Source organism: Equus przewalskii, chromosome 30 (genome assembly GCF_037783145.1).
Source record: "Equus przewalskii isolate Varuska chromosome 30, EquPr2, whole genome shotgun sequence".
NCBI lineage: Eukaryota > Metazoa > Chordata > Mammalia > Perissodactyla > Equidae > Equus > Equus przewalskii.
Window position 1 is genome coordinate 15,557,812 of NC_091860.1, and position 14,188 is coordinate 15,571,999.

Below are 14,188 nucleotides of genomic sequence, written 5' to 3' on the forward strand. Positions count from 1 at the left end.
AAAACATGAGGAATTACTATTAAGGTTACATCTTTAACTCCCCCTTGATATTCCTGCCATCCAGGCATTTCAGAATTTCAAGTTTGGGCAGACCAAATCACAGAGGCCTCTCTGATTGAAACTCAACCATCCTTGGATGCTGTGATGGACCCCTGCAATTAAACATAGCACCTCCCTGTGGAATCTCAGTGTTTTTGAAATTCTTAGTGCTTTTATCACAACAAAGGCATTTTTTGGCTCTTTTTCTTTTTCTGTGGATGTAACCGATCCAAGAGGCTTGGGAGAAGCAGAAGGATTCAGACGCTTGGTTTTTCACAATAACCACCCAAGCAGGGCTTTATTCCATTCTCTACCCTGTGCAAATGTCACTCTCTAAAAAAGCAGATTATCTCAACCACAAATAGCACCCGTCCAGTTGTAGTCCTCAGCAATGGTGGAGATTTTCCTTTGACAAGTTTGTTCTTGCCGTACTGGTTGCATCAGCTATCGTGGGAGTAAATATGCTGGTTAATAGTTAATGCTTGGCAACCCAATCACAAAAACATAATTTTTACTTAATCACATTTTGGACAAAATATTATTTAATAATAATAATACATCTGTCTGGTACATGTTCTTGAGATCACTCACATGAGTACTGAGAGCTGATTTAGAAATGTCACATTTAAACAACATTAACTAAATCTACTTTATGACTAAAGGTCTATTTTGTTGATTTTACTCCTGGAGGAATTTTACTTCTATTTTGAAAGGTTTCACAGACCAGCTATTATTCTGTAATAATTACAGAGATCTTAATAGCTAGAGTTTATCGAGGTAGTTTGTTCTGTGCTAGGCATTCTTCTTGTAGCAGGTTATTTATTTCTTACAACAACCTTACGAAACAAGCATTTTCTTCCATTTTAAAAATGAGGAAACTTAGACAATGTGTTAGAGACATTAAGTAATTCATCCAAGATAAAATAGCTAGTGAGTGCTGGGACCAAGCTTGGAACCCAGGTCTTTCTGACTCCAGAACATGAGCTCTTAAAGCTCTGTTCTAAGGCCTAATTGTTAATTCACTGTCCCATTTTTATCAAAGATCTAGAATTAGAAGTCTATCAGAGCTTCTAGTCAGCCCGAGGAAAGCAGTATTTCCAGACAGAATTGATATAATTCTATCCAAAAGTGAAGAAATTTGATTGGTCTATGAATCATACCATGGCTAAATTTACAATTGCCATAAGACCTTTGAAATATTTAGAATAGCTGGAATACACCGGTTATTACCTCATGGAACCTTAGTAGTCCAGGAAATCTGGTTGAACAAAAAATGAACTAAAGTAAATAGTTATTCGTATATATGTGTGTGTGTGTCATTCAATTAGCTATGCATGCATCTGCATAAATATCTATTTTCAAGTCCCCTTTAGCTCCCAGCAATTTTCACAATCTATTTGTGATTATAAAATATTCTATTTTTATCAGATTTCAGCAATATGTGTATAAAATGTACACACATTCTTGCATAGGTGTAAACATTTTTTAAGTACTAAGAAATTGTTTTGCATTACAATTACTCAGTTAACAACTGTTTGCAATGTTCTTTGCTCTTTTTAATACACAAGGACAATGATGATGATTTCTGGAAGTGTTAGAACTAGGAAAATAGCTAAATAAAACATTTTTCCCTCTGAACAGTCTCAACAGGGGTTCTTTTTGTTATAAAATGAATCTAATGAGCATACATTTTCAACTAATTTTTATTAGAAAAGCAATCATGAACTTCAAATAACTGCTGGATATTCAAAAATGCATCTGAAAATTTTCTGGATATTCATTTTTCCCCCAACAGAGAATTGTATATTTTAAACCATTTAAACAATTTTCCTTGAATTGTGGCTGATTTGCCTTTTAATTCCATATGCCACACATCTAGATTCAAATCTGAAATGATTTGCTATACTAAAATCTGACTCTATGTAGATTTCTTCCACCACAGCCATCACTAAATTGTGTTGAGTAGTGCCACAGTTGGACAGGATATGGAACAACAAGGAGTGGTATGCAGAAACTTCTCAATCGAATCCATGTTGCTGGGCCTTTTTAACTTGCGGAATTTATCATTTTGTTTTTAATTCTATGATACCAAAAGTCAGATGTATTGTAGTCTAAGAGTGAGGGTGTCTCTATGTTGCGATTTGAGGTTACTTAGAAGATCTGATTATCTCCTGAATTGGTTTGCACAGTGCCAGATTCCTTCATTAAAAATTCACTGAAGAGTCCATCATAGATTCAATCATTTACACCATAATGGGAAGAAAAATATTAAATTAAATCCCCAAGTGATAGTTAACTTAGGGCATGCTTCTGAGAAAATGGGAAGGAATAAAATTTTAAAGTGATAATGGTGAAGAAATTGGTGCAGAACTCAGGATTAACTCAGGATTAAAGTATGGCATGTGTAAATCACCACAACATAAATTTCTTAGATGACAGAACATGTAAGAATTAGGAAAAACCTAGAAAGAGAGAGGTAGAGGATATTAAAAGCAAACCCCTTATTTCACAATTTTGCCTGGATCTGTATGAATAATGCATATCTTTCTTCCTCCTAAAAGTTCTATGAGGCACTGTTGTAGTCTTTACTTAAGGACAAATACTGCTCTTTTTTGAAAAACTGTGGCAAAATATATACGACATAAAATTTATCATTTTAACCATTTTTATGTGTACAGTCCTGAGATATTAATAACATTCGCATTGTTATGCAACCATCACCACCATCCAACTTCAGAATTTTTTCATCTTCCCCAACTGAAACTCCGTACCCATGAAAGAATAACTCCTCAATCACCCATCCCTCCAGTTCCTGGCAACCACCATTGTACTTTGTGTCTATGAATTTGACTACACTAGATTCCTCATATAAGTAGAATCATACAGTATTTGTGCTTTTGTGACTTGCTTATTTCACTTGGTTTAATGTCCTCAAGGTTCATCCATGTTGTAGCATATGTCAGAGTTTTTATCTTCTTTTTAAGACTAAATGCTATTTCACTGTATGTATACACCACATTTTGTTTACCTGTTCATCTGCTGATGGACACTTGGGTTGCTTTCACCTTTTGGCTGTTGGGAGTAATGCTGTTATAAAAATGAGTACAAATATCTTTGGCATCCCTGCTTTCATTTCTTTTGGATATATCTACAGAAGGAGAATTGCCATATCATATAGTAACTCTATTTTTAACCTTTTGAGGACTTTCCATACCATTTCCACAGAAGCTAAAAGATTTTACATTCCCACCAACAATGCACAAGTGTTCCAATTTCTCAACATCTTTGTCAACACTTGTTATTTTCTGGGGTTTTGTTTGTTTGTTTATAATAGCCATCCTAATGTGTGCAAGGTGGTATCACATTGTGGTTTTGATTTGCATTTCACGGATGATTACTGATGTTGAATATCTTTTCACATGTTTATTGGGCACTTGTATGTCTTCTTTGGAGAATGTCAATTCAAATCTTTAGTTCATTTTTTTTAAGATTTTATTTTTTTCTTTTTTCTCCCAAAAGCCCCCCAGTACATAGTTGTATATTCTTCGTTGTGGGTCCTTCTAGTTGTGGCATGTGGGATGCTGCCTCAGCGTGGTTTGATGAGCAGTGCCATGTCCGCGCCCAGGATTCGAACCAAGGAAACACTGGGCCGCCTGCAACGGAACGCGCAAACTTAACCACTCAGCCACAGGGCCAGCCCCCTTTTGTTCATTTTTTAATCAGGTTGTTTGTTTTTTGATCAGTTATAAGAATATTTTTATATACTCTGCATGTCACTCTCTTATCAGATACATGATTGGCAAATTCTTTTCCATGCATTGACTTTTCATTCTGACAGTGTCCTTTGATGTACAAGTTTTTCATTTGATGAAGTCTTATTTATTTTTTCTTTTGTTGTCTGTGACTCTTGGTGTCATATCCAAGAAATCATCACCAAATCCCATAACACAAAACTTTTCCCCTGAGAGTTTTCTTCTAAGAATTTTATAGTTTTACCTCTTACATTTAGGTCTTCAATCCATTTTGAGTTAATTTTGTATATAGCATAAAGATTCAACTTCAATTTTTTAGCATGTGGATATCCAGTTTTCACAACACTATTTGTCGAAAAGACCATTCTTTCGCCATTGTACAGTCTTGGCATCCTTGTAGAAAATCACTTTATCATGTGTGAGAAGCTTATTTCTAGGCTCTCAATTCTATTCCATAGGCCTAGATGTCTGTATTTATGCCAATTCCACACTCTAGTTTTGAAAACAGGAAGTGTGAGCCCTATAATTTTGTTCTTTTTCAAAATTTGGTTTTTTTTTTTTTTTTGGATCCTTTGAGATTCCATATGAGTTTTAGGAAAGATTTTACTCTTTCCACAAAAAACATTCTTGGGATTTTGATAGGGATTACATTGAATCTGTGGATCTCTTTAGGTGATACTGACATCTAAATAATGTAAAGTTTTCCAATCCATGAACACAGAATGTCTTTCCATTTATTTATATCTTCTTTAATTTCTTTCAGCAACGACTTGCAGCTTTCCATGTATATATGCCTTTCTTCTCCTTGGTTAAGTTTATTCCTAAGTATTTTGCTCTGTTTGATGCTATTTTGTTTTCCTAATTTCCTTTTCAGATTGTTCATTGTTAGTGTATAGAAACACAACTGCTTTTTGAGCGTTGATTTTGTATCCTGCAACTTTGCTGAATTTATTTATTTAACAGTTTTATTGGTAGAATATTTAGAGTTTTCTACATTTAAGATCATGTTTTCTGCAACAAAGATAACTTTACTTGCTCGTTTCCAATTGAACGCCTTTTATTTCTTTTTCGTTTCTAATTGCTCTGGCTAGGACTTCCAGTACTACAGTGATAGATGTAATGAAAGAGAGCATCCTTGTCTTGTTTCTGATCTTAGGAGAAAAGCTCAGTCTTCACTAGAGAGTTACGATGCTGGCTGTGAGTATGATATCAGCTGTGGGTTTTCATATACCTTTATTATGTGGAGGTAGTTCCCTTCTATTCCAAGTTTATTAGATGTTTTTATCTCCTTCTCTTTTTGAGGAAAGCTATGGATTACATCGTCATAAAATTTTGTATACAATTCATTTTACTGTTTAGAAAATGATTTCCTTCATGTAGATAACATATAAAAACGTATTCAAGAAGAATTATCTCCCTTACTTTCATTTAATGAAAAAATTAATGGCCAGTTCCTGCAAAGGATGAAATGAATCCAAAAGATCCCAATTAAATGAAAGCAAACTTTAATTATTCTCGAGAGTAAATTTCAATGAAAGATTGCTATTATTTGGCCTGGCAATTTGAAAGTATTAATTAGTTTTTATCAGAGAAATGTTTGTTATCTTTCACACTGCATTAATTTTAATATTTTCATTGAGAGACAAACAGGAAAAGCTCTAACTCACAAAGGTATGTGATAGCAAATGGAATTAGGACTTCCGTCGCTCACAACAGAAATATCCAATATTACTTAGGTTAGATTCTTGTCATATAGTTGCCTTTATTCTCAAGTCACTAAGAACACCTTTGAAGGATCATGTCATTGATGTTATCTACATCAATGAGAAAAGGATTTCCAAACTGTGTTTTAACTGTAACACTGTTTCAGGATTAATGATTTTCAAAAGAGTTCTCCAGTGTTCCTAAATATCTGGTGATTTCTGGAGAAATATTGACAAGGCATGGCATTCACTCTAGTCTGCAGCAGTATTTATTCGAGTATTATAAATCTTGTATAGCTGTTTACATATAATTCTTTATTCCAGAGTAGCAGCTGGGCCAAAAGATATTATTTCTTTTCCATAGTTTCTAAAATGGTGAATACAAGGCCTTTAAGGAGAGTTAATAGCTCTTGCATGAGAAACTCTCCAGCAAGTAAACTAATTCAAGAACAAATGAACTCCTGTCATTTTCTTCCCAAATAGCTTTACAATTTCTCTCAAAATACGTAAAAATTTTTCTTTCAAATCCAATCAAGCATTCCAGAACTTATTCACTGGAAAGTCACAATTATTTTTAGGTAATAGAGAACATTTATTCTAATCCTGTTTCTTTGATGGAAATATTTAAAAGCTGTGATTTTTAAGGTCCTTGCCTTCTTAAATTTGATAACTTTGACAACAGAATGCAAGACTGCTCTCTCAGGATTTCTAGTCAAACCTTTAGTGTCAACACGCACACATAGAAATGATATTTATTGATAAACAGAAAAGGTACATGGGATGACAAGTATGGCAGGAGTTCCATCCACGAATAGATATTGGCATCAGGAGACATTTTTCTTGGGAAGAAACAGTTCACCATTTGATGTCACCGGGTGTCTTTGAAATTTTCAAAGGGACCTCTCAAACTGAATGTCCTTCTTGGATGATGTCAATTTTCACAGTTGAGCCACAAAACAAGAACGGACTACATTGCAAGATTGAGTAGCTTTATCCAATTCCATGATGAAAGAAATAATGCAGCTGACAAATTCAGCTAGTCAGTAAACCAGTAATCAGTCAGTCGATCTAATATTTATTGACTCTATGTGCCAATCAGTCTTCTAGGAAATGGGGAGAACTAGGTAAATTTCTTGCCCTAATGAAGCTAATATCTAATTTTTCATGACTTCCTGCAAAATATTAAAGAAATTGCTGGCAGCTCTGGAAGGATGACATCATTTCATAAAGGCATGCTTAATTCTTTTTGCTTGAAGTCTCACCAAGGTACATGCCTCCACCAAGTTTGCCCTAACTGTTATATGGCTTCTTTTGTTAGAATCATGATAGAAGCCCTGTAGGATGGGCCAAGATACAATTCCAGTAAAGTTTTAGCTTTCCGCTTGTGAGAAAGATTCACTATCCGGCCAATTTTCAGAATGAACTCAGAGTGCTTCTTCAGTTTGTTAGTTTGCTTTTATCTTTTCACAGGCAAGAAGCACTGGTACTTTTGTATAAAATCATACTCAGAGATGAAAGGAGAATTCACACGGCATATGGTTCATCTTTTCTTTCACATTTCCACTACCAGTCTGAACAAACACAGTCCACAACTGTGAAACAATTCTGGACACCAAAATCTATTAAGGAAAATGACTTATGTTACACAACTGTGTACAACAGCATCCAGGTCTTCCAGTAACTGCCAAGAGTGAAGAGTTCCTGACAGTGTTATCCGACACGAAAAGCATTTTGTGAAGATCGTTTTCGAAATAGCAGAAGGAATCTAATAGACACACATACAAAAAAAAATGCCTAGTTCAGGGTCTCTTTGAAGTCCACCCTTTGGAGCAAGATTAAGATCAGCTGTCTTGCAAGAAAAATATGTTGGAGAAAAGAAAATGTTAGCGTAAAATAATAAAAGCCCTTGTAAATATGTTTATGTTAACTAAAATAAAACGATAAAACTCTAAACAGACATGCATGCTATTTTATTATTAGTCAAAGTGGGTACTTCTAATTTCCATTTGCTAGCCCTTGCTCACTGGAAAATTGTCAGACTCTCCATCAGCAAAAGTTTCAATACGGAGTTTGTAAATTCATTTCCTTGGCATGCAAGTATTTGCGATCTTTGTTAAACTCTTCCAAGCCTTCTCGAGTTTGTGACTCCAGCACTCTTGACTCCCCTTTCCCTAAGTCTTATCTTCTACCTCCTCTGGTTTTCCTCCCCTGGTCTTTCTTAGGCGTATCTCATAGGCATCTCATCCTAAACGTTGAAACCAGTGTGCAGCTCTGTGCGCTTTAGTTTTATTCTATCTTGTTGTTGTAAAATCTTGTACCGCTCTCTCCATTTTGTCTCGCTCTTCTATTCCATTCCATTCTACACGATATTTTCTGTTTTATTGTCACAGGTATCTCCTTTTCCAATTCACCTCAATAGAAGTATCCTGCAATTTGTGTAAATCATACATAATAGTTCTGAAATTATCTGGATTGACAATAAGATAAAGATAAATAAATAAAATTGCCTATATCCAAATTTAATGAAAGGAAACAGTTTGAAAGAGATTTAGGTACATATCTGACATCAGTAATAAGGGGTAATTTCATTTAGAAGCTTTTAATACATTTTATAATATCCTCTAAAGTTATCCAACGCATAAAAACTAGATTTCATATCACTGTTCTGAGGCCCCAGTTTGAGTCTCAGGTCACCATTAATTAGCAGCATCTCCTTGTGCTATTAACCTCTTGGCTTAGAGCCCCACCTCCTTCACATTTACAAAATGAAGCTTTTGATTTAGAGCAGCTTAAAGACTTTATTTCTCTATGATATAATAGTTCTAAGATTTTGACTACACACCAGAAAAGACAAAGGATCTACAAAGATATTAACACAAAATGGTACTAATGAGTTTGTCAAATGCAATAAACAAAAAAGAGATTTTGCCATTTTTCATGGAGCAAATGATTCAGTGTACTTAATTTGTTGCATGAAATTAGGGTAAATATCATAGAACTCAAAACCATAGCACTCATGTAGGCAAAGACTGGAGTCTGTGAAAATTTTAGGTGTTTTTGTGCAAACATTATGAATCTAGAGCCTATAACCCTCTTTGGTCATTTTAAGGACTGGAATGTTAGAATGAGGAACTGTTCCATTCTAAAACCAAATTAGAATATTTTATGCAACCCAAGAGAAATGGGGATTTCTCTGGGCCTGCCTAGAAATTAAGACTGAAATTCCAACCTTCAGAATTAAAGAGAGAATTATTCATAATCTCACGGTTTGCAATCCCCAGTGCAGCCACAGAGTTAGGATTCCCATGCTGTGACTTCCCAGTTCAAATACTATGCTGTATATTCTGGTGAACTCCACAGTTATGCCTGTGATGTCCAGAAGATCTTGAAGGTTCAGTTTCTTACCAGAAAAAACAACCAACCTTAGGGGATAGCATGAGTACACGCTACACAAACATCTTTACTTTTCTCATCAGATGACCTTCCAGAACATACAGAGCCCATCTCCAATCAATGCTTTCTCCCTCTGGTCTCCCTTTCATGCTTCCCCTCGCCCCCCAACATGATTTCGCATATGTGTTATGTATACTGACTCCCTCCCTCCAGTGTTCTTGCTCCCTCTGAACAAACTTGTAGGACAGCATCACATTCTAACTACACATCACAAGAGCCTGCTTTGGCACTTTCAGCATCTTCAGGGTAGATTCCTTTGGTGACAAATTTTGAAATCTTAATAACTCTGTTTTTCTTTTCTTCTCTTCCTTGTATGTGACCTCTCTCTGGTCACTGACTCTAAGAAAGTTAGAACGATTATAACTGGAATGCAAAGAGAAACAGACATTCAATTTTGAACAAAAATTGGCTCTTGGTCTGAATGATGCAGGGCATGGACTGAATGCCATAGGATTAGAGTTGAATAAAAACACAGTGAAAGAGCTAGGTCATCCCATCCCTGGAGAGGTTCGGTGAGGGGAAGTTTCCCAAGAAGAGGGAAGGGGAAATGGGTATGATCGTGTAGCAGGTAAGTTTGAGGGGGAAGGAAGAGAGGAAAGACCTCTGGGAACCACATGAAAAGGAACTGTGTTAGCTTTGTGTGATGGCCAAGCACTTTCTGAGTCCAGTGTCAGAAAGCAGCAGAGGAACTGAGTCCAAACCTGCAGACAAGGTATTGCATTCAAAGGGGCACCGGGACAGGGGGTCACATGAGCTGTAGACTCTGTACTTATTGATACCCAGGAGGGCAGCTATGATGGAGAAGGAAAAGCACCATCCCTAAATTGGGATAGGACTGGACAATGATAGAATTTACCCTTACCACACATTTTTCTTGCTGATATTGACTGCTTTTGCTACCATAACTTTGACATATTATTTTACTATCAAATTCTTAATCTCTTCACTCTGGATGACAATATGACATCTGTGACAAAAAGGAAAACAAAACCTCTTTTCACCAGCTTTGAGCAAAAATAGAAAAAGGAAAGAGAGAGAAGGAATTCTGTTCTGCATCACGTGATCTACATGTATAAAATTACCTTGCTCTCATTTCTAAAATAAACACAATATAGAAGCTAATAGGAAAGCTATTTATTAAAGATATTTTAAAAGACCATTTTATTCTGATTTTTTAAAATGCATGCTATTCTAGAAAATTTGAAACACAAAGATGTGCAAAAAAAGAAAAGTCACACATAAGTCCAACACTCAGATATTATTCCATCTACTATTTTATCTGCAAAGCCATACTGTATTTTTATGTGTATGTATTGGTAAGCAATTACAATTTTTCCCTTGACAATATATCATGAGCTTTTCCCCATTTTTTAAATAGCATGAAAGATTATGACAGATGGCTGCACAGATGTCCAGAGGATAGATGTATCACAATTTATTTCAGCATTAACCTGATATTATAAAACTACCTTATTTCCAATTTCCACCATCTTAAATAACACTGTGACGAGACTTTTTACGTAAGCTCTAATTATTTTCTTGGAATAAATACCTAAAAGTGAAATTATTAGTCCAGGGGGCATGAACATTTTTAAAATCTTTATTCATATTTCAAATATGCTATAAAACATGTAAAAGTTTAGACTCCTGCCTGCAGTATGTGAGTGCTCATTTTCTCATACCCTTCACAGCCATGGACATTCTTTTTTTAAATTTACATCTATTTAATTTTTTAAATATTGGAAGCTTTTTGTTTCCAATTGTGATTTAGGATTAATGGTGAATTTGATCACTTCATCACAGATGGTTGTTTCTCTTATTTTGTGAGTGACTTGTCTTTTCAGGACTTTTACCCACATTTCTATGATTGAATACATGTTTTCTCTAATTTATTTACCTGGAACAGAATTATTTGTCAGATATACTGAAAACATTTTTCCTCTTTCATTTTACTTATGATGCTTTTGATACATTGAAACTCTTAATTGACATATTCTAATTTATTGATTTTTGTATTTTCTTCTTTTCATTTAACACATGGAAAGGCCCTCCCTATTCCAATATTTGTTTAACATCAATATTCAACAAATATATATTGAGGGTTTATTATACCTTAAAACAAAAGAGAAACTCTCCCTGACTTTTCAAAACTTTTCAGGAAGAACAGTAAAAACTATGGCTTCTTTTTTTACATATAATATTTTAACCCTTAGAAATTTCTGGTGTGTGGAGCAGATGACCGCCATTTCATGAAATTGCCTCATCTTCCTTTGTCGTATATAATAAAAACCGTCAGTATTGTATAGTGGTGAGTATCAAAGGTTCTGGAATCAGACAGAATTGGTTGTGAATTCCAGCTCCTCCATTAAATAGCTCTGTGCCCTTTAGCATTTTATTTTACCTAATCTGCCTCTCATTTTTCCCAAGCTGTAAATTGTTCCTGCTATTTTGATGTTTGGTGCAGATTGAAAGAGATACTGTATGGAAATTTCTTAATAGTGCTTGGCGTATAGTAAATACTGTATACTAATTTGGAATGCCACCATTATTTACCAAACATATTACAGATATGCTTACTTTTCTAATAATCATATTCTTTCCTAATTAGAAACTTTTATAATGTTGGACTAATTTACATGACGCACTATTATAAACCTATTAATGAAAGTTATTCCTCATTATTAATCTTTTTCTTTTTCCCCTTTCTAGCTATTCTTACTCATTTTTATAGATGAACTTGAAAGTCACCTTATCAGGTTCCAAAATTTATACCCATTAGCTTTTGTATTAGAATTTAATTAACACGTAGATTGATTTCATGAAAATGTACATATTTGTACTATTGAAGCATACCATTAAGAAAGTCTTGCCGTGAATCTTTCTTCCATATATCTGCAATTTTTTCTAATTTTCTTTAGCTAGGCTCTCCATATTCATTATTAGATTTCTTACATATATAATTCTATTGTGTTATGGATCAAATGCTTGTATGCCTCCAAAATTCATATGTTGAAGCCTTAACCCCCAATGTGATGGTATTTGGAAGTGGGGAGTCTAGGAAGTGGTTGGATCATGAGGGTGGAGCCTTCAAGATGAGATTAGTGCCCTTAAAAGAAGAGACACTAGAGATGACCTTTTTCTTCGCCATGTGAGGGCACAGCAAGAAGATAGCTGTCTGCAAACCAGGAGAAGAGCCTTCATCAGACACCACATCTGCCAGCACCTTATCTTGGATTCCCAGCCTCCAGACTGTGAGAAATAAATGTTTGTTGTTTAAGTCACCCAGTCTATGGTATTTATTATTATAATAGCCCAAACTAAGACATGCCGCTAATGTGAGCAGGATTTTTAAGTATTTTTATTAGCTGTTTCATTACAATATGCATAAAAATTTTGCATACAATGTAGTGCTAAGATAAATACTGCACATGAAGTCTCACATTTCACTCTATTAATGCTTTCGTTTCAAGTACTTCAGTGAGCCAGTTACTTTTAAAAGTAGTTGATATTTACGTCATCCTATTGGAGAACAGTGTTTTACTTAACGTCATCTGGTTAAACACTATCACCTCTCAGATTTTGAGAATGTACCACTAAGGTAATTTTCACACATTTCACTTATAAATTTAGATTTATGTGAAGCAAATACATTTTGAAAATTTCTTGTTCCTACATTGAAAGAGTTTGTAAAGGAAATTAGATAAAACCTCAAAACTTTATGATAGATTCCATCAAATCAAAGCATAAAAATTGATTCCTATATCCTTATAAAATACTAGACTGAACGGATAAGTTTTTAAGTATGACACGTAGGTCGGGGAAAAAATATCCGATTAACTGAATATATTTTTCTCTTTTGAATCACATGCAGTTTAAAGTAAATTGAGTCCTAAAATGAATATATAACAGCTACTTTTAATACTAACTTCGGGTCTGCAAAAACAATTATCTAAGAATATTTTCTCGCAACACTTCAGCGGCAGAGATTCATTACAGAAGATCTATCTCAACACTGCATCAGTAGTACACTTTGTAATCTTTTCTGGTTGATTTAGATTTGAATGGTAGTAACAGAAGTAATACAACTGTCTCTATTGTTAAGAAAAATAAATCGGGGTAAAGCCTTTGTACATCAAATAGTTTTGAGCAATTGCTAGAAGAGAAGCTAGGCTATCTCTGTATGTGGTATAATAACTCTGATATTAAAATAAATAAACAAATAATAGTAAAAAATAATGAAGACGACCAGAAAATGAGGATCAGCATGGAAGCAGACAATGCCAACCCCTGGAACATGATTTTAAAAAAAATACGCAGACCAGTACCCCAACATTTGTTTCCTTGGCTCAGGACATCAACAAATTCTAATAACGAGGAATTCTTGTCAATACTAGAACCAAACAGTTGTTACACCTAAAAATTATTTTTCCTGCCCACGGTATAGTGCCCTATATTATGTGTAAATAGAATAAATTCCATTGTGAAGATTCTCTCTTTCAAAAACTAACATCTTAAAAAAATACTGAGTTAAAATAACAGGTTCAAGTATTCTTAAAAAGAGGTCCATCGCGGAAAATAAGAAAATTCTCAAAACCCATTAATACAATCATTTCTATCTGAAATTTAACTTCAACTATGCCAATTTCATTAGGAAAAGTCAACATATTAATCTATTTCTTTAAAGGTCACACCACTTGGATGTTACAGAGGAGCATAGATTGATTTTTTTCAAAATGTGACTACTTTAACATCATTATAAAGTTAGCTTTTAAAAAAAATTTCATCTGTAAGGTTAGCATCACGAATTTTCAAGAGAAAAACTGCTCGCCCATCATTATTCCTTCCCAATATTTTCCCCCTAGCGTGGTGTACAAAAGAAACGCATTCTTGAAAGTGATTTTCAATTTTATCTACAGGTCATGGTCCACATTTTAAATAAAATACTGAAGAGGAAACTTCTCAGAAATGAAAATGAAAAGTGAAAAAGCCAGAAGGTGATCTCCCAATGTAACATTTAAAATGAAATCTGTTTATTCGACAGATCTGTTGCTTTGCTTTCCTATAAGGCTGCAACTTATTAGAATTTTTCATGCGGTCGAGACCTTTCCACTCCGTGGCTTTCTCCTTCTTTCACATTAACCTTTTCCCTGAAGCAGGACCATGCATGTTATCACAGCAAGCATGCTAAAGGAAGCTTCACAGAGATTAATAATGGAAAGGACTTTGCACTTCTTGTCAAAC

General features: G+C 34.6%; 1 protein-coding gene across 1 annotated transcript in view; it reads right to left on the bottom strand.

Annotated features, from left to right (window-relative positions):
* The window catches only part of MALRD1 (MAM and LDL receptor class A domain containing 1), a 648,353-nt gene that overhangs the window by 632,632 nt on the left and 1,533 nt on the right, over window positions 1–14,188 (bottom strand). The window lies entirely within an intron of this gene.